Genomic DNA, 19504 nt, shown 5'->3' on the forward strand with positions numbered 1-19504 from the left:
TGCATGTTTCACCTTTTGGACTAAAGTAGACAACATTGAGGGGCTATGTATTTTTGGAAGAGGTTTACTTATCTCTGCAGATATGTTGATATGATTCATAGATTTGCCAGACCTGAACCTCAGTTGTGCATGACATCGAATCAAGTTCTGAACATAATTCATGAACGATGACATTATTTTCTCACTGATCTTAACCAGGCATGGTTGCAACCAGAACACTTAGAGGAGTTTGCCACAGTTATACACCAAAGGTTGCAGCACTTAACAACTGCTGGGGGTTCATCGCCCGGTCTGTTCATCCTGTTGCACGACCAGGTCTATTGCAACGTACACTTTGTAATGGACACAAGAAAGTACATGCTATTAAGTTTGAATCCATTGCAACACCATCAGGCATGATAGCTAATCTTTATGGTCCAGTCGAAGGAAAAAGGCGTGATAGTGCAATGCTTGCCCAATCTGGTATTCTCAACATGTTGCAGCAATGTTCATTTAACATGCAAGGGGATATTTTATGCATATATGGTGATCCTGCATACCCACTAAGACCACAATTACAAGGCCCTTTCCGAGTTACACGAGATGTTGGTGTTTCCAAAGAACTCAATGAAGTAGCTATCTTCATCCATGATTCTCCTCTTTCAGGAGATGCTTTCCTACTGCTCCATGGTTGAATAAACAAAATTTCTCATACAAATATCTGATCATGCAGCTCAGTCCATTTCATAGGAACACAAATTGAACAGAAAAATACGATTTCTTAGCAAAATAGAAATAACCTCGAAGTATATTGCAGTTAAATTATTCATCCTTTAAAGATATAATAAAAATATCGACAGAAGTACAAAAGCAAGTGAAGCTTTGACGTAACATGATATTTTAAAGTCTCAATACCTGTAAAATTATAATAAATAAATAGTCTAATATCAAAACAATTCACCTTGAAGTTGTTCTTTCTGAAGATATCGATTAGTTGTGCAATTTATTAATGCCATTCTCGCACAACATCAAATTAAAGAGAATGGCGTCGGACACATTAGCGAGAACGGCACTATTTTAATCGTCGCATACGTACACGTATTTAGGCCTACGTTGCCGTTGGCGTTCGCATTGCTGTCTGGTAGAACGTAAGGTCAATAATATCCTCAAAACAGGCACGCTTCTCGGAGAATTCCTAAAAAGGAAAAAGGCCACGTTAAAAGAATTCCAGTCTTTGATTGGCTTATTGAACTTAGCATGAATGGTCGTCGTACCAGGCATAGCATTTCTTCGTCAGCTAATTGACATCACAAGGGAGTTAGGGTAAATCATTACCACATTCGTTTAACACGGTCTGTGAAAGCAGATTTGAATCTTTGGAAATCTTTTATCGATAATTATAACGGTCGGTCATTTTTTCTTTCCGAATATTGGCTTCCATCTAATGTTTTGAATTTGTACACGGATGCTTCTACAACCTTTGGCTTTGGAGCCATTTTCTGTAAATTTCGGTGTTACGGGGCGTGGCCTGAGCACTGAAAAAAATTAAACATTGTTATTTTGGAATTTTACCCAATCGTTCTAAGCGTATTGTTATGGGGTCGCCTTTTGCGTGATCAACGCATACTATTTCACACAGACAACGCAGCATTGGTCAAAATTATAAGTAGATCTACCTCTCGGGACCCAACAGTGATGATAGTTGTTCATCGCTTGTTGCCAGCTTGTTTAAAATTTAACACTTTTTCCGTGCCAAACATATCCCAGGTGTTTATAACCATCTAGCTAATGCCTTGTCGCGTTTTCAGGTTTTAAAATTGATATAGCTAGCCCCTGCAAACGTTCACACTTTACCGTCGGTTGTTCCCGAACATCTACTACCGCACAAATGGAAGCTGTAATTTCTATTTTACTACAATCTAGTTTGCAGCCATCGTCAGTCCCCCCTTATCGTCGTGCTTGGAAATTATACCGACAATTTTCGCACGAGGCTCGTCAAAGAGCTTTAGTTTCACCACCATTTCACCGACAGATCTCAGTTTATTTATTGCTTCTTGTTCCAACGTAAGTATGCGCCTTCTACGGTGCTTACATATTTGTCCGCTCTGGGGTGCTGTCATCGACTGGTGGATTACCCTGACCCTAATAAAGCTTTTCAGATTGTTCAGATTTTTAAAGGCTATAAAAAGATGTGAACTCGAATTGATTTTCGGTTGCCAATTGCTTTGCCATTCCTTCGCAGTATTCTGCAAAATATGGCAACATTAACTTCCACTGTGTATGGCAAGAGGCTTTTTCAAGCCATGTGCACCACTGCATTTGCCTTTTTACGTATAGGTGAGATTAAAACTTGCCATAGGTCACCTTCAGTTATCAATATTAACCAGGTAATTAAGGTGGTAGATGAAACTAATAAAACAATCGAAATTAAGATAACATTAAATGACTTCAAGCATTCGTATAACGAACGACCTGCCGTTTTAACGCTATCACGACATTCAGATATCTGTCCGTTTCAAAGCTTGTTGGATTACATTTCTGTTGGAGATTCCTCTAATGGACCGTTGTTTCAACTAAGTTCAGGCAACCAATTTCTTAGTTTCAGTGTTTAGAGCATGTAGCCTGGATTCATCCTAATACAAAGGGCATAGTTTTCGGATCGGAGCACCCACGTTTGCAGCAGTGCGGGGTTTTCTTATACCCAGATACGTACGATGAGTCGTTGGCGATCGGATGCATTTCTCAAATACATTAGAGCTCCAAGTTTAAGTGTTTCTTCGTTGTAAGGCTTGGGACTTACGGTGGCTGCATTCTTGTTTGGCAAGACGAATGAGCATAGTGCATATTCTGTTAAAGTTTTGGTTAGGCGAAATGATCTTACTTGTTGTCGTTTAGCTGATGCAGGGGCTGCATGATTTTGCATTGTGTTCATTCTGCGTTCGGATGCAGGGGCTACGTTCACAATTAACAGCAAAGCACGTGGAATTGATAAATCTTTATCTCCCTCATATATTAACAGTTGTGGTACTTTCATGGTTATTAGGTATCATCTTCTTAACAATTTGTCTTGCTCGTTTTAAAATTATATGTGTTCTTATATTTATTGTACAGGCGTTTCTGCGGCTGATGGGATGGGTCGGCCTCCTTAGCTCAGGAGGCTTATGGCGTTTTTATCACCCCACCTTTTCTGTGCTATACAGAAAAACTTTATTCATAAAAATTTTTGTTTAAATTGTGTAAGATAATTACTTTAAATTATGTTATATTTGTTATTTCTATTTTTTTAAACCGACATGTGCTTTCACATATTGCCAATTTTATCCAAAGAGAGACTCTTTATTGTCATGCACAGAATTAGAGCTCATTGTCCTCAGAACCTCCTTTGGATTTGGATTTTGCTATGATTAAGCGGAAGCGATAAAGTGTTTTAACCAAATTTCTTTTTAGTATTAGTGTTGTGCAGCATGTGCGTTTCTGAATCTGTATTCTTTTTAACTTTTGAGTTTAAGACGAGTTTTGTACATAGCTCTACTCAATTCAGGGAAGATAAGAGACTATTAAATTGGTTCAGATTATAAGCCGACGTTTTATCAGATGATAAAATGAAAAAGTAAACTGTTGTAGAATGCAAATGATTTAGTTGTAGTAGAGTAATAGTATTTACTATACAACGATACATAATGTTTTTTTGCTATCCTTAATGCTTGTCAAATGATAATCATTTCTAAATCTTAATTTATGTTATGTATCAGACTCATTTTCTCGCAGAGTGTTAACTTTTATCTGACGAGCTTTGTCAAACATAGTATAATATGACTGAGTGTAAGTCTATTTCAAACATTTATCAAAGTAGTGGTCGTTACTTGTAAGACCTATGAGTTATGATCTGACATCTATGGGTCATTTTAGTTAAACGTTGTGAACATCCATGATAATGTCATACGATGACGTCACGCATTTTTCAAAATTTCATGGCTTCAGCTTAGTCAAGAGAAGCCCCCACCCACCCCACCCCATCTGATAAATTGAGTTCTACATCAATTGTTACGCGGATAAGTTGTAGGCTGTTTTCGTCAGCAAAACTTGGGATGTTTACAGCACTGACGAATGTAGTACACCGTCCTTAAAGCTCTTACTCTAAAAGCCTTTGCCATGGAAGATACATATGTGATTAAAAACTCAAATTCAAACATTGTTGATCAACAACATCTCGCCCATAATTGTCTTTAAGAAGGTAAGCTGCCATATTTAATTGTGATTTGAAAAGTTAACTATGCTCCATAGCATAGTTAACTTTGACTACCTTTTAACTGCAGTTATCACTAACTACTTTTTTATACAACCGACTTAACCGCGTGGTTAAATTTAAGTACTTTTTATATGCAAAAAATGTAGTTAAAAAGTAGTCAAGAGTTTTATACAACCGGCCCCTAGTGTGCATGCTGGAGATACTGGATGCATTAGTGTGTTCAGTGAGTCATACATGGTCATTACCTTGTAATGGTACAGTAGAACGTTTTACATGCTATAATTTATTTTAGAAGATGATGCTCATGATAGTGACAGGTCTTACGACGAAGGAAATGTTGGTGATGATGATGATGCCTCTGAATTGCTGTCAGAGCAGGAAAAACCTGACCCCGAGGTAGTATTCGACTCAGAGTTACATGCATCTGTAGCAATTGAATCATCTCCATGTGAGAAAAAAAATGTGAAAGGTCTATTACAAGTGACAAAAGAAGCAAAATTATCAAAATATGAAGAATTTACCAAGTGCATGATGGAGTTTACAAAGGAATTCCAAAGGAATCAGATGAGAAGTTCCTTGCAGAAATAAAACAGCAAGCTAAGGTTGATCAAGAAATGCGGAACAAGGAATTAAAGGCCTACACAGATTCATTGTTGTCATTGGCAAATGCCATATCAAGCGCAGGACAACAATCAGTTCTGCAACAACCTATTGGCCAGTTTTATCTGGAAAATGAAAATAGCACATACTACCGATTTTAAATCACTGTTAATCTTTTACAGTACTGAGTTAACGTTAATTACATATATTTTTATATATCAAACAATCAATCGAATGACATGCATTACTAGTGTGATAATCCATGATAATGACATCTTTTGTAAAATACTGATGGCGTAATGTTACAGTTAGTGTCTTTATACTTATTGATTTATAAAATTAGCAAGGCTTGCATAATTTATGAGGCAGAGACATTCATTGGGGAAATTCAATAGGGACATATTCATTGTTAATATCATTGAGATCATCAATATGATTTACTATCAATTCTTGTGGAAAATTTCACCATTAATCTCACATACATTATGCAGAGCACAGCATGCTGCAATTTTGACGGGTAATTTTCCAGACTGATATCATTTGATGGATCCAACATGGCGGATGGTTCAGTTGCTAAGGAGAAGACATGCGCTTCAAAATCGAAGAAAACATTACAAAAAGTCGCTTGTAATTTAAAAAATAATTTAAATTTCCTAACGCTTTCTGGCAATGATTTGATATGGCAGGGAAACCTAGAGTCTCTAAAAGTGTTTGTTTTAAACGATCTACAAATGTCAGGTAGATGGTCGTCAGCACGTGGTGATACCAAAGCACGTGGACAGCGCTAACACTGACTCCGCTAAAATTGAGGCCAATCCGAAACTATACTATTTAAAAAGAACATCAATTATGACGATGAACTTTGAAATTAAATAATTCAATAAATGAACTAAAAACAAACACAAAAAGCAGAATGCCTCAAAGAGGAACAACGCACAAATGATTTGGAAAAAGTCGTTGCATCGCTGGTTGAAGACAAAAAGAAGATGGTGGCGAAAATCGAAGCCCTTGAATATCTTGTAAAGAGCGGCAGAAAATACCACAATTAAAATATTTTAGAAGTCAAACAAAATAATTGGATCAATGTACAATCAAGAAATATTTGCGAACAAAACAACTCGATCCCACGAGCAGATTCTAAACCGACTGATGGTACTTTAACTCTGTCGAATACGTTTCAAGTTCTCGCCAATGAGAATATATGTCCCTCTCCGGAGAAAGAAAGTCAGATTCAGAATCAAATTGCTGAATATAGATCTTTCCACAAATCCAAATTTGAAGTGATACAAAAGAAAAACCAAGGCGTAGAACACCCCAATTCATCAAAAAAGCCAACTTCAAAAGTAAAATTTAGAGCAATAAATAAGACCTTGATTATTGGGGACTCAATGGTGAAGCACATCAACCAGCCAAAGATTCAAAGAGGAGCGCGTGCACAGTCTACAGTACTGACAAACAGTGGAGCAAAAGTAGAGGACGTTCATACCAAAATGAACGAAACACTACAGAACGAAAACTATGATTCAATTATTATCCATGTGGGTGCCAACAATCTGGTAAATGAAGATGCTGAAAGTGCTGCATCCAAAATGAAAGAGCTAATAATTGATGCCAAAAAACAAGTCAAAAGAGTTGCTGTATCAAGCGTAATTAAAAGGTATGATGGCCGTGTTCAACCAAACAACCTGACTAAATTTAATAAATTGGTTAGTGATATGTGTATACAAGACAACCTAACATTAATAAATAATGACAAAATTGATAAGAACCTGCTAAACAGGTCCAACCTTCATTTAAACATGGCTGGTGATAAGGCATTAGGGAGTGCATTTTGCACTTATCTCAAGTCAGCAAGATATGGCCAAAATAAGCTTTTTTTAGACCAAAATTATCGGACAAAAAAGTGGAACGATTATCTGCAGTTTGTACGTCAAACATTGAGGCAGGTCTAACTATTGAAAAGCAAATTCTATTAATGCAAGTAGCAATTTTCATATGATGTTAACAAGGTTTCTAGCAAAGGGGTTTTAAAATGGTTTTCCTGAACTAGTCCACTCAATCTACGACCAAAAACACTCTAAGCTTGCAACAGAAATTCCAACTGATTTTGGTATATTTGATATCCCTTTACAACATATCAAAAGTCCACAAATTAGCACGTGTGTAAATTACGTTTTATTTGAGGCATTTGGATTGAAAATCTGAGCGACATGGAAACGAGGCTCAAAATTAATGTTTTAGATTTTATCCTTCTAGAACACTTAGTAAAGCACAAATATAAATATTATAGATTAAAACAAGTGGATAATGATATTTTGTAAATTAATTAATATTTTGTCCTTTATTTACGTCAAAAATGCTGATCTTGCTGTTTTGGGTACTAATTTTCGCTGACTTGGTAGTTTTTAGACAAACGCGTGTTTGAAGTACGTTTGTTTACGTATATTTTGCACGTGTTTAGATGGATATTTATTATATTTAATGTGACTTCCCTTTCAATACTTCAAATTGAAGCTTTGGCTTATTATTGGCATCAAAATGTGACGTTTCTTTGTTCTCCTCAAGGTAAGCAAAATAGATAACTTGAAGACAATGAGTTAATGAATGTATTATTTAATGCTATTACATTTTACAATGAATGAATACGTCAATATTGTGGGTCACAATAATTTAAGTTAAAACTAACAAGAGGGGGCTATAATTAGCGACCTAATTACCAAATACAATGTTTGCATTATAATACCGCGTTCAAAGCCATAGATACATTAGGGCTGTAAAATATCGCATAAACCAGTAAATAAAACCAGGCTTTTTTGTGTTGTCGAACACTATTTTGCTTGTGAATCATTATAGGATGGATCAAATTCTGCGTCAGTACTGTGCAATATATAAAGAATCAATTGTGAACAACGGGGTGGCTCTAACATCTAAAGGGATAGATGGTATAAACCGAGCTAGTAAAGAAAGAGGCGATACAGTTGACGTCCGTTAAGGTAAAGCGTTCACATAGCATGTAGGAAACGATACACAAATCCATCATATATTTCTAAATCGCTACGTCAGAAGGAAGAGCGTCATCCCGTACCAAGAACCCTTCGCTCACAAAGTTCAGTTCAGTTCGATTTCAGAAGAGATTGTTTGTTTTGCGGAAATGAAATTAATCAAGAACAAGAGCGCAAAGGGGCGTGTTGTTTGCACTGTTAGGACTATGGACATTCAAGACACTATCTTGAATGCTTGCAAAATGAGATGCGATGACTGGGCCGAGTCCGTAAAATCAAGGATCCAAAGTGTGAATGACCTACCGGCAGCTGACGCAATGTATCATCATCTATGCAGTACAAACTTCAGGACAAAAATGAGAATTCCAGCGCCATTTAATGACCAACCACCGCTCAAAAAGCGCAAATCAGGACGACCAATCAACAACACTGCCAACGATGCATTTTAAAAGGTAGCTCAATATTTAGAAAACATTGATTTAATAAAAAAGATGGAGAGTATTTGGCGGAGTCCGCGACTGATAGTACCGCATATAGCAAAGCACATGAAAGAAAGGATTCTAGAGCACTTTGGGGATAATGTGATTATCACAAATCAACCAGGCATGCCAAGTATTGTGACATTCAGAAGAACTGCTGCGTCTATACTAGAGGAATTCCACTTGCAGCAGAAAGAAAATTCCAATCTTGAAGATGAGAAACTGAATGTTATAAGAGCAGCAGCAAAACTTTTACGTTGTGACATAAAATGTATTGAAACACAAACGACATATTTCCGTTAATCGACAGTGACACTGACAAAATCTTGAATTCTTAACCCCAACACTTCAGCTTCTTCTTAATCAACTGTTTTCAGGAAAAGACACATCTCGGAAAGTAGCTTTTGTTGGTCAAGCGATTATGCAGTCAACTCGTCCTCGTGTTTTGCTTGCACCTTTACAGATTGGAATGGGTGTTTTACTCCATCACAGCTTTGCCTCGCGTTTTTTAATAGACACGCTTAATCATGCTGGTTTCTGTTCGTCATATGAAGAAGTCCTCTCATTCAAACAAAATGCAGCCGTAAGCCAAGGGACTACAATCCCGGATTATAATTGTGACTTTACACAGTATGGTTTGGATAACCTCGACCATAATCTCCGAACTATCGACGGGCATGGTACATTTCACGGTACAGGGATAATTGCAATGGTAACACCAGGTACAAATAAAATAAGCCAAGTTCCAAGGAAAAAGGTTAAAGATGAAGACATCTTATCAACTGGTCAAATAGAAATTATACCGGTTTCACAACCAAGAAAGGCAACTTTAGACATCAAGTTTAAAGAGGTTACCATTGCCAGTGTAGAAGACCCAACAGAAAATCTGGATGTACTATGGAAATCATCATTGCTATTCAGAGATGTTAGTCGACCGAACTGGGAGGATTTATGCAAAACCATCTCAAGGGAAATACCCGGGCAAGTCATCTATACTGTTTTACCGATGATTGACATGAACGCTAGTGACATTACCTGTATCAACTCTGCACTTCACTTTGTTTGCAAGCATGCAGAAGAACATGGAATTGAAAATCCTATCGTTACTTACGACCAGCCCCTTTGGCATAAGGCATTCTCGCTGATCAACACTGAGTCTCAAGACAGTAAACTGCGAAAGATTATTCCTAGACTTGGCTCTTTCCATACTTTGATGAGCTTTCTTGGCAGTATTGGTCACTTAATGGTGGGTTCGGGATTGAAGGAGCTGCTGGAGTTGATATACGCACCCAACGCTTGGAACATATGCTCTCTGGAAAAGCTGTTTCCAGAGCTCTACGTGGTCATTTAATCGTCGACGCTGCACTTAACGCCTTTATACTCAGCCACACTTGGTGTACAAGTACCATGTTTAGATTCTACTGGTAAAATTCTTATAAATGCTCATGATTTCATAATATAAACTAACCATTTACTTGTTTTACGCGCAGATGACGCTGATTTTGATGAAGACATTGATGATGGTTCAAATATAACTGATGAATCTTTTCATGCTGCTTATGAAGGTGGGTGCTTTTTTATATAAGAGACTTTTAATAAGGCATGGATTCATACGAAGTTGACATATCTTATAGATGCGACAAACACAGAAATCGTAGATGACATCATCTCAACACAAGACACGTCCAATGAAATTCAGCGCTTGGAAGGTAATACTATAGCACCAAAGAAGGGTCAATAACCCTTACTAACAAATAATAACATGCCATTTTTTTTTTGCTTTCCAAGGTGTGCCTGAAGACAATCAAATTGATGAAAACAAGGACCTCTTGAATCAATGCCAAGACCTTTACGAAGACTTGATCGAGAAAAAAAACAGCTCAAGAAGTGGCTGCTTCAAATAAGCTGAAAGAAATCGAGGAAAAGGTTAGCAACAGGCGAAGAGAGCTGAAAGCCAAAAGTCGAACTGCCACTCTTTGGCTACAATATCAAGAGATGATTGACATTGTGCGTGGATTTATTAAAGCTGAACGAACTGGAAATTGGGAGATGCACCTCCAAGTCCTATCAAGAATGTTACCATACTTTGCTGCATCTGGCCACAACCTTTACAAAGAAAGTTCTACCCTCTATTTACAATCTATGATGAATCTTAAAGATGAGTTTCCTGAAGTCTACAAGTCATTTTCAGATGGTTTCCATGTGTTGTCAGAAGGAGTGAACGTTACTGGGCTGGCCTGTCCACTGATTTAATTATAGAACAAGTTCTTATGAGAACTGTTAAAACCACAGGTGGCCTGACCCACGGAAGTGGAATGACCGAACGGCAACGTGTCGGGTATTGTCTACTCCAGCATGTGCCCAGCTTAGCTCAGCTATGCAAGACCTCATTGGCATCATTTGTGAACACAGCGAACAAAACAAAGATATGTCCCAAAGTCGACAGAAAAGAGATATGGATGATACCATGCTCATACTTAAAACGCTTGCATCAGAAGGAAAGAATCCATTTATTCAAGAATCAGTTCTCAAGAATATAATGACAGGTGTAAACGCAGATGATTCCGTTGATGTTGATGAAGCTCGAAGTAAAGGAGAAAACATATCAAAGATAGATGGCCAAAAGTATGCGACTACACATTTACACGTAAAGATCAGGCCATTACTCTTGCTGCAGGCTCATCAGTAAAGATAAACGGAGTAAAAGTACATGTCGATCCACAGCTTCTGTTTCAGAGGTTAGTCTTTGCATGTAATACCGTTGATGATTTAGAAGAAGTATTTCAATACGAGCTTTGTAGTTATCCAGCAGCCTTGTTCGATTCCCTAACTGTTCTCAGAAGTCTAATCTTGCAGACACATTGTGGGAAATGCTGTCACCTGATGCTAAGGCCGGCCCGGTCGGCGAAACCAAATTCGTCATTGATGGAGGAGCTCTTCTTCATCGCGTACCATGGCCAAAGAAAGCAACCTTTCAAGAATTGTGCCAGAAGTACTGCCAACAGAAATATGGGGCAGGAAGTTGTATTGTTTTTGACGGTTATGATAACCCATCTACTAAGAACATGGCGCAACAACGAAGATCATCCGGAAAGGTTGGGGCAACAGTGTCATTCGAAGCTGACATGAAGATAACAAAAAAGAGATGTATTCCTGGCTAATATACACAATAAGAAACGACTTATAACTACTCTTCGAAATTATCTGGATTTGAATGGCTGTACTACACCAAGCCGATGGCGACGCTGATCTTCTCATAGTAAAGTCAGCTGTTTTGCCATGAAATCTCCTACCGTTCTTGTTGGAGATGATATGGATCTTCTTGTTTTAATGTGGTATTACGTCAAAGTGGATGAGGGATGTGGTCTTTATTTTCGTCCAGAACCAAAGAAAGCAACTAAACGTAAAACGGAAAGAGTATGGAACATGAGAATAGTGAGATCAAAGCTGGGTGAATCTCTGTGTAAAAACATTTTGTTTCTTCATGCTATTGCTGGTTGTGACACGACATCCCGGCCCTTTGGCCTTGGAAAATCGGCTCCTCTTAAGAAATTCACAGATTCAAACTATTTCCGTGAACAAGCATCAGCATTTGAAGTTTCAAACGTCAGCATGAATACGGTTATCCAGAGTGGTGAAAATGCCTTGGTCTGCATGTATGGAGGAAAAAAAGGCGAGACTCTAGACAGTTTGCGCCACAGGAAAACGAGGTGTGCACTAAAGGCCGAATGGTAGAGCCCCAAAGTCCCCCAACATCGCAGCCAAGTATCATTCATTGAGTCTTTCTTCAAGTTAAGCAATGGCAGAGTCAAGACGAAGGATTGTTGATTGATGCATTTGGTTGGAAAATGTGGTTATGTTATCGTACCTAGAACAACTGATCTTCCAGCAGCTCCTGAAAACTTGCTTAATATGATACGATGCAACTGTACCACAAATTGTTCAACTGCAAGATGTACCTGTCGTAAAAATGGACTTCACTGCACAATGGCATGTGGTCAATGTAGAGGTACTGGTTGCACTAACAGTGGTGTTGATGTTGAAGATGATTAACAAAAGTATGAAATGACAGAAATGTTCAAAGTACACTATATTAACCATATGTAAATTTAGTGACACTCTTGTATTACTATGTAACCTAAAGGATTCCTTTTTTCGGTCGTTGAAGACTTAACATGATTTTTAGCCAGCTGCAGATTTATATAATCAAATATGATATTCGTTAGGTCAAAGCAGTGTTATTTTGTAATTTTGTTTATAGCCCTGTTTTCATGTCATAATTTTACAGAAAACATTATTTTACGAAGTTGCCGGCCTCAGATCATGTGGGACTTTTAATATGTTGTTCTGTACATGAAAGATATTTTTGAAGAGTGAGCTTTTGGGAATCAGTTCAAGGTTCAACCATAAATCTACTGGACTAAACATAGTCAGTCTCCCAAAATATTGATGAGATAAGGTGCTCCTTATCAAAGGGTCATATTGATTTTAATAGCCTTTAACGAAACTAGTTTGACTCAACCATTAACGATGGTTTGATGTATGTAACTGGATATGATTTAACCGAAAGACCGTTCAAGAATGGTGGTGGTGTTTGCATTTATTTACGCAATACCATAAACTATAAAATAAGAAATGACATTGTCCCTCAAATATAGAAGCACTTTTGCATTGAAATTATTAAACCACAGTAAACCATTTTTAGTTGCCACAATTTACAGACCCCTAGTGCTCCTTCTGAGTTCTTTAATGAATTTGAAAAATATATACAGTCAATGGATGATGAAAATCGAGAAATGTACATATTACGTGATATAAATTGTGATATGCTAAAACCATGTGACCAAATGTTAGAGAAAACAAAGAAACTTAAATCACTTTTTACGAAACCTATCAGCTTACTAATTAATCAAATCAGGCTACACGAGTTACAAAATGTCTAAAAGCCTGATTGACCACATAGTCACAAATACTTCTAAAAATATCTGAATCAGCAGTTATTCACACAGGTATTAGTGACCATGATATGATTTTTGCAATTAGGAAACTTCCATACCAAAAGTAAAACATCATTGAAATAAGGAACATGAAAACTTTAATGAGAAAAAGTTTCTTGATGAACTCAGGAGCAACCATGGGATTCTATATATTTCTTCCTATGATACTAATGCTATGTGGAAATGTGGAAAGGTCTATTCCTTGAGATTTTGACAAATATGCACCCATTCAAAATAAAAAGATCTGAGGAAAAATCTTCCATGGATGACACAAGGGACATAAAAGAACTGATGAAAAATCGAGATTATTTGAAAACACAAGGCAATGAAAACAAATTTAGAAACAGACTGGCTGTGTTACAGGAAAAGCAGGAATAAAGTAAATATTAAACTAAAATACGCAAAAAAGAGTACTACTCTTCAAAGATTGTTGGTCAAAACAAAACCCTAAACAGGCCTGAAAACTATTAATAATTTATTGGGAAAACAAAAGAATGAAACAGTTATAAATGAATTGATTGTCAATGACAATACTTCTACAACCTCAGAAAGCATAGCAGAGGGCCTTAACACATATTTTCTAATATTGGCCCAAAACTTGCTGAAGAAATAGACAACACAAAACTAATTTTGAAAATTATATAAATACAACTAAATCAGAGTTTGCTGCCTTTCGGCCAACTACTGTCCATAATGTGTACCATCTCATTTGTCGACTTTCGGCAAATAAGGCAAAGGTTGTGATGGAATATCATGTAAAATTTTAAAACTAGCTGCACCTGTCATATCTGAAACATTAACCTATATTTTCAATCAGTGCATAACTTTTTCGTCTCTCCCAGATGAATGGAAAACAGTAAGAATTATACCTTTACAAAAATGGACACCGTTACTTGCCTGGAAACTATAGACCAATTTCAATTCTTCCAGTCGTCAGTAAAATCATTGAACGTATACTTTACGATCAACTCTACAACTACTTTTCTAAATCTGAAATCCTAAGTGATTGTCAATTTGGTTTCAGAAAATCATTCAACAACAACTGCCTTAATTGACTGTACGAATGATTGGTATACAAACATGGATAAAAGTTTGCTCAACCTTGTAGTCCAAATTGATCTAAAAAGGCTTTGATACTGTTGAACACAAAATTTTATTAAGAAAACTTGAGTTGTATGGAATTAAAGGACAAGCCTACAACCTAATTGAATCCTATCTGTCAAAGCGAACTCAAAGATGCCAAATCAAAAATTTTATTTCATCCCAACAACTCCTTTCCTGTGGAGTTCCCCAGGGCTCTATTCTAGGTCCGTTATTTTTCTTATATATAAAATGACTTACCCTCATGATTAGAGCGTAAACCAAAAATGTTTGCTGATGATACTAGCATAACTGCTTCAAATAATGATATAGTTGAACTAGAAAAGACAGTAAACTCTGACTTGAATAATCTTGAAAAGTGGTTGATAGCAAACAAACTTAGTTTGAATTCAACCAAGACAGAATATTTGATCATAGGCTCGAAACAAATGATCAAGAATGTTTTACTTCTAATTTCCATATTGCAATTGGCAATTACGTTATAAATAGAATTTATGAGTACGAAAGTTTGGGTTTAATAATTCACCAACACTTATCTTGGAGGAGTAGCACTGATAAAATTTGCAAAAAAGTAGCAGCCGGTATCTCCGCCCTTAGAAAATTAAAGCAATACACAGACAAACAAACACTTATCTCTATTTATAATGCCCTGGTACATCCTTACTTCACATATTGCTGTGAAGTTTGGGGTGTATTGGGGGAAACTCAATCCAAAAGACTACAAAAACTTCAAAATATAGCTGCAAAAATTATCATAAGCATGGGCATTGATGTCGAATATTGTAAAGCATTACAAGAATTGAAGTGGGAACCTCTTGAAATACTTAGAAAAAAAGCTAAAGCAAAGCTGATGTTTAAATTATTAAAAATGCTGGACCAAATTCACTTACTAGATTGTTTACCTATAAAAAGTCATCACTGATTACAATCTACGCAATATTACAAGTTGTCCTAATGTTCCTATGCCTAGAACTAACTCCTTGAAGAAAAGCTTTGCGTATGATGGGGCTTCTGTTTGGAATTCAATTCCAGCAGAAATCAGAAATAGCAAAAGCGTGTCACTTTTTCAAAAGAAAATTGCCGCTTGCATTTTATGATTTAGTTTAACATGTAACTGATGGAATAAACTAAACTCTGTAAATATTTAAACTTCTCTTCTGTAGATAATTTATTCTTAGTAAATTTTGTAATTGTTTTGAACAAAAGCACCCCTGGTGGAAATCAACCCCAGTTGACAAGGCCAGCGTGTCAAAATAAAGATTTTCATTCAAAATAAAGATTTTCATTCATTCATTCATTCATTCATTCATTTCTTTTTAGAAGACAGCGAAATCGACATTTTAACCGACTAAATGCTCCCTCAACTATCATGCGTGTACTACTAGAGATTTACTGAAATGTATCTGAGTTCTTGTTAGATTGCTGTTATATGGAAAGCCCTTTATAAGCCAGAGTAAAAGGATATGCAGCATCTCCAATTAATAATATTATAACACAGTTATTCATGTTCTCTGTCCACTGGGAGATGAAAATGTTTTAATGGCAAGAGTTTTATAATTTATTGTTGCAGCATTGCATGTTTCAGGGGCAGACACTAGGAGGAGGGGGTTGGGCTAGAGCCCAAATAATTATGAAAGACTTAAATTTTGCACAAATTACCTGCAAGAAATTACTCATTATATCTTGAGGATGAGCCCTGCAATTTTAATTAAGTTTTTGCTACTAACATTTGCACGTCAAAACTAAGATATGGAACTTAGCATAGGCAGAGTTATTAGGAAAAATGAGCAAACACAGAAACCAATCACCAGTAGTTTAATGCAGGTGCTTTCAAACTGCATGGTACGAATTTTCATCATTAGGTGTGCATTACGTTGCATATAAATGAATTTTTCTGTCTTAATATTTTTTACGTAATACAAAATTTCTACATATCATTTAAAACAAATTCAATGTGATATTCATACTTACAGTGGGAAAAACTTATCTTGTTACCTCTTAAAAACAGTGATGAATTAGAGAACACCTCGCATCATGTACCTTCCTGACCATTTTATATTAATATTTGTAAACCTCAAAGTAAATAGTGCCTAAGGTTATTCTTAGAAAAAGCATGCATTACATGTTAGTAAAATATAAATATTACTTGATGTATTTTTGAATTGCCTGTAGTTTTTTTTGTTAGTTTAAAGTAATATTTACGAGAGATGATTGTAAATAGAGATAAGATGACTAGAAGATAGAAGATATTTCACTACTGATTATTCACATCTTTCATGTTTCTAGTGAGAGGACAGACGAATCCTAGTTCTAATTTGACCATTCTTTTCCTTTAATACTGTTGATCCTTTAAGTTCATAGCTACTGTACTTTATTATTTCTGACGTTAACATATTCTGAATTCAGTAGTTTACCTGTATGCATGGTCGACGACTACCTGCATGATAATGGAATAGAAACACTTCCTATTGTAGTAATTTTTGAGTATTTTGATGGGGCAGTAATGGGGATGTGAGTCCACTATAGCACCACACACTGAGAAAATAACATTGAGTTGCAAAACCATTTACAACTGATTGCAATGCTTCTTCTTCTGGCCATTTAATGACACTAGGCACAAGCACGTCAACTACTGATTCACACAGCCCATTAACAATTTGACAAGCTGTGTACTTGGCAATATCTAATCGCTAGCATAAGGATCTCTTTTCGCCTGTCGCTAGGTGCCACGAACAAACAGCCACTTTTTCAACTGGAACAGCTTTACGAATCTTGTATCCTTTATATAATGCTTTACGTAATTTCACATACTAGAAAAAGGAATTCCTGGACTTGCGTAAATTCTCAATTCAGAGGTTATCGCCCATTGGCTCGCAGTTCTTTTCCGAAAAAGGCTCTGCTCTGCTTGGGTATTTCTAGAACCTCCTCAGTACTGTTTCCCGTCGTAAATGAACTTCACAAAGCTTGAAAACAAAGAAACCCGATTTTTTCGTTTGACTGTAAGCTAGCACCAGTTTTAAATATGTTTTTATTTTTGCTGTCTCTGTTTCTGCATAAATCTTTCACATACACGGTTTGAAACAAGCGCTAAGCTCGCAAAACTCCTTTTCTGCAAACCATATTACATATGGAGCAAATTTATATTATAATTATTTACCAAGTCCCAGATCCTGACGATGCTCTACCTTCGTCTCCATTCCCACCACGCTTATCCGGTAATTTGTTACGATTTTCAAGTGTCGACATTCCGAAAACGTGCGAGCATAGATCTCGGTCGGTTTGAGATAGCTCTAATTTAAGTCGATCTCAAAGTGTGCTAAGTGTGAACGGCCCCTAAGATTCTGTTAGCCATAACATTTTATCACGTGATTAAGCTAGCCAATAATATTTTCATTAATCCTAGACACGTAATGTGATATTTGCAAAATCGTGACTTTTCAATGATCCAAGTGTTGGGGGACAAAACAAACCGTTTAACAGTTTAATTTGGGAATCTTTTATTCTTATTCGTCACTGTTCTACGTCACGAGAAAGTGATGTGAGATAGAGCGCGCGATGTCAAGATCAGTTTGAGCGTATTTCACAGTGATCAGTTACAAAAGTTCCTTTCCTCACTATATTACAAGTTTGAATTATGGCTTCTACAAGTGAAGAGTATACGACAAGAGATGATGTCGGAGATGAAGCAGCACCCTGGGTTTTGCTGAACACAATGAACAAGATGACATGACGGAATAAAGCGAAGAAGTAAGTCACATCAAAGAAATTGAATTTGCTCCTTTGCAGGATGAGTGAAGCAATGACTACAATGAGTGAATCGCACAGAGTATCCTCCACAGTAGAATCTACTCGTAAGGGGAAAACAAGTGCTTTAATCTCTGAATCAGGGCATGATGGATTGTGAAGTTTTGTTGTCACAAAACGAAGAACACTCGACCAAGCGCAATTCTCAAGGAGAACAACTAGCAGTGGACCCGCTACTGGAAGAGATTTCGCAGAATCTAGACGAAACTGAGAAAACTTCACCAATTGTCAACGAGAGGCTCGCTTCAATTATCAACCAGCGTTGGCTGAATAAGCTGAGTGGCTAGCAATTGAAGGAAAACAGCTAAATATTTTAGGCCTAAGAACTGCGATCGCCTTATTGTAAAGGGTAAATCCCGAAATTTTGGGAAAATTAGACCGCACAACTAGAGAAAGTGATTTACAATTGAGTGCCATTCAATCAGCCCTGACGAATGTCGGTCATATAGCAACACAAACAACCAATGAACTGTTGGTTGCCTCAATAACAGCAGCGAACTGAATATTGACAATGTTGTTCGTATGAACGCTGATATCATAGCGATACTGGGACATGTAAGTTTTGAATTGTCTCAACGACGATGATGCTATACGTCCCAATCTCCATCGAGAATTTAGTACTTTATGCGCATCGCATGTTCCCTTATGACGGCAACTCGAAGTCACTTCCTGAGAAAGATTGTTGCTAAATATTTGGGTATGTTTGTACCGACCTAAAAATAATTTAACAGTAGACTTGAGACTTTTACATCAAATACAATGATTATGCGACTATACTTATATGCAGAGCTGGTACCGAAATGTTTGAAAATGGTGATGATCTAGCATTTTGTGCAAAACAGTCCATGAATATATTGACTTTCATCTTTTTTTAAATAATTGATATTTGTCACTGTTTCATAGGACTTAAGAAAAACTTTCTCAGGGAAAAAAATGCTCATGTTTTCAAACATTTTACTGACAGCAGCACGAGACAATGCTATAAAGTAGCACCAAAATAATGCATGGTTTTTGTATTTTTTTCTGCAATGGCAGCAATCTTGCTTTAATGCGGGGAAAACATATTCATGTACTCATACACCAGCCTAATTTCTTTTCAAAACAATTTCCCTTCAAAAGAAATCAGGATGGCATGACAGAATATAAGAATATGGTTCCCTTCAATTAACAACGGATTGACGCCCGTGCTTTTTGACAAAATTTGTATTAGGTATTCTGTGAATAAGTTATGAAAAGATTTTGATAGATACCGGTTGGCAATCGATAAAAGCACATAATGCTTCATCAGTTGTA

This window comes from Xenia sp. Carnegie-2017, unplaced genomic scaffold (genome assembly GCF_021976095.1).
Source record: "Xenia sp. Carnegie-2017 unplaced genomic scaffold, XeniaSp_v1 HiC_scaffold_13, whole genome shotgun sequence".
NCBI classification, from domain to species: domain Eukaryota; kingdom Metazoa; phylum Cnidaria; class Anthozoa; order Malacalcyonacea; family Xeniidae; genus Xenia; species Xenia sp. Carnegie-2017.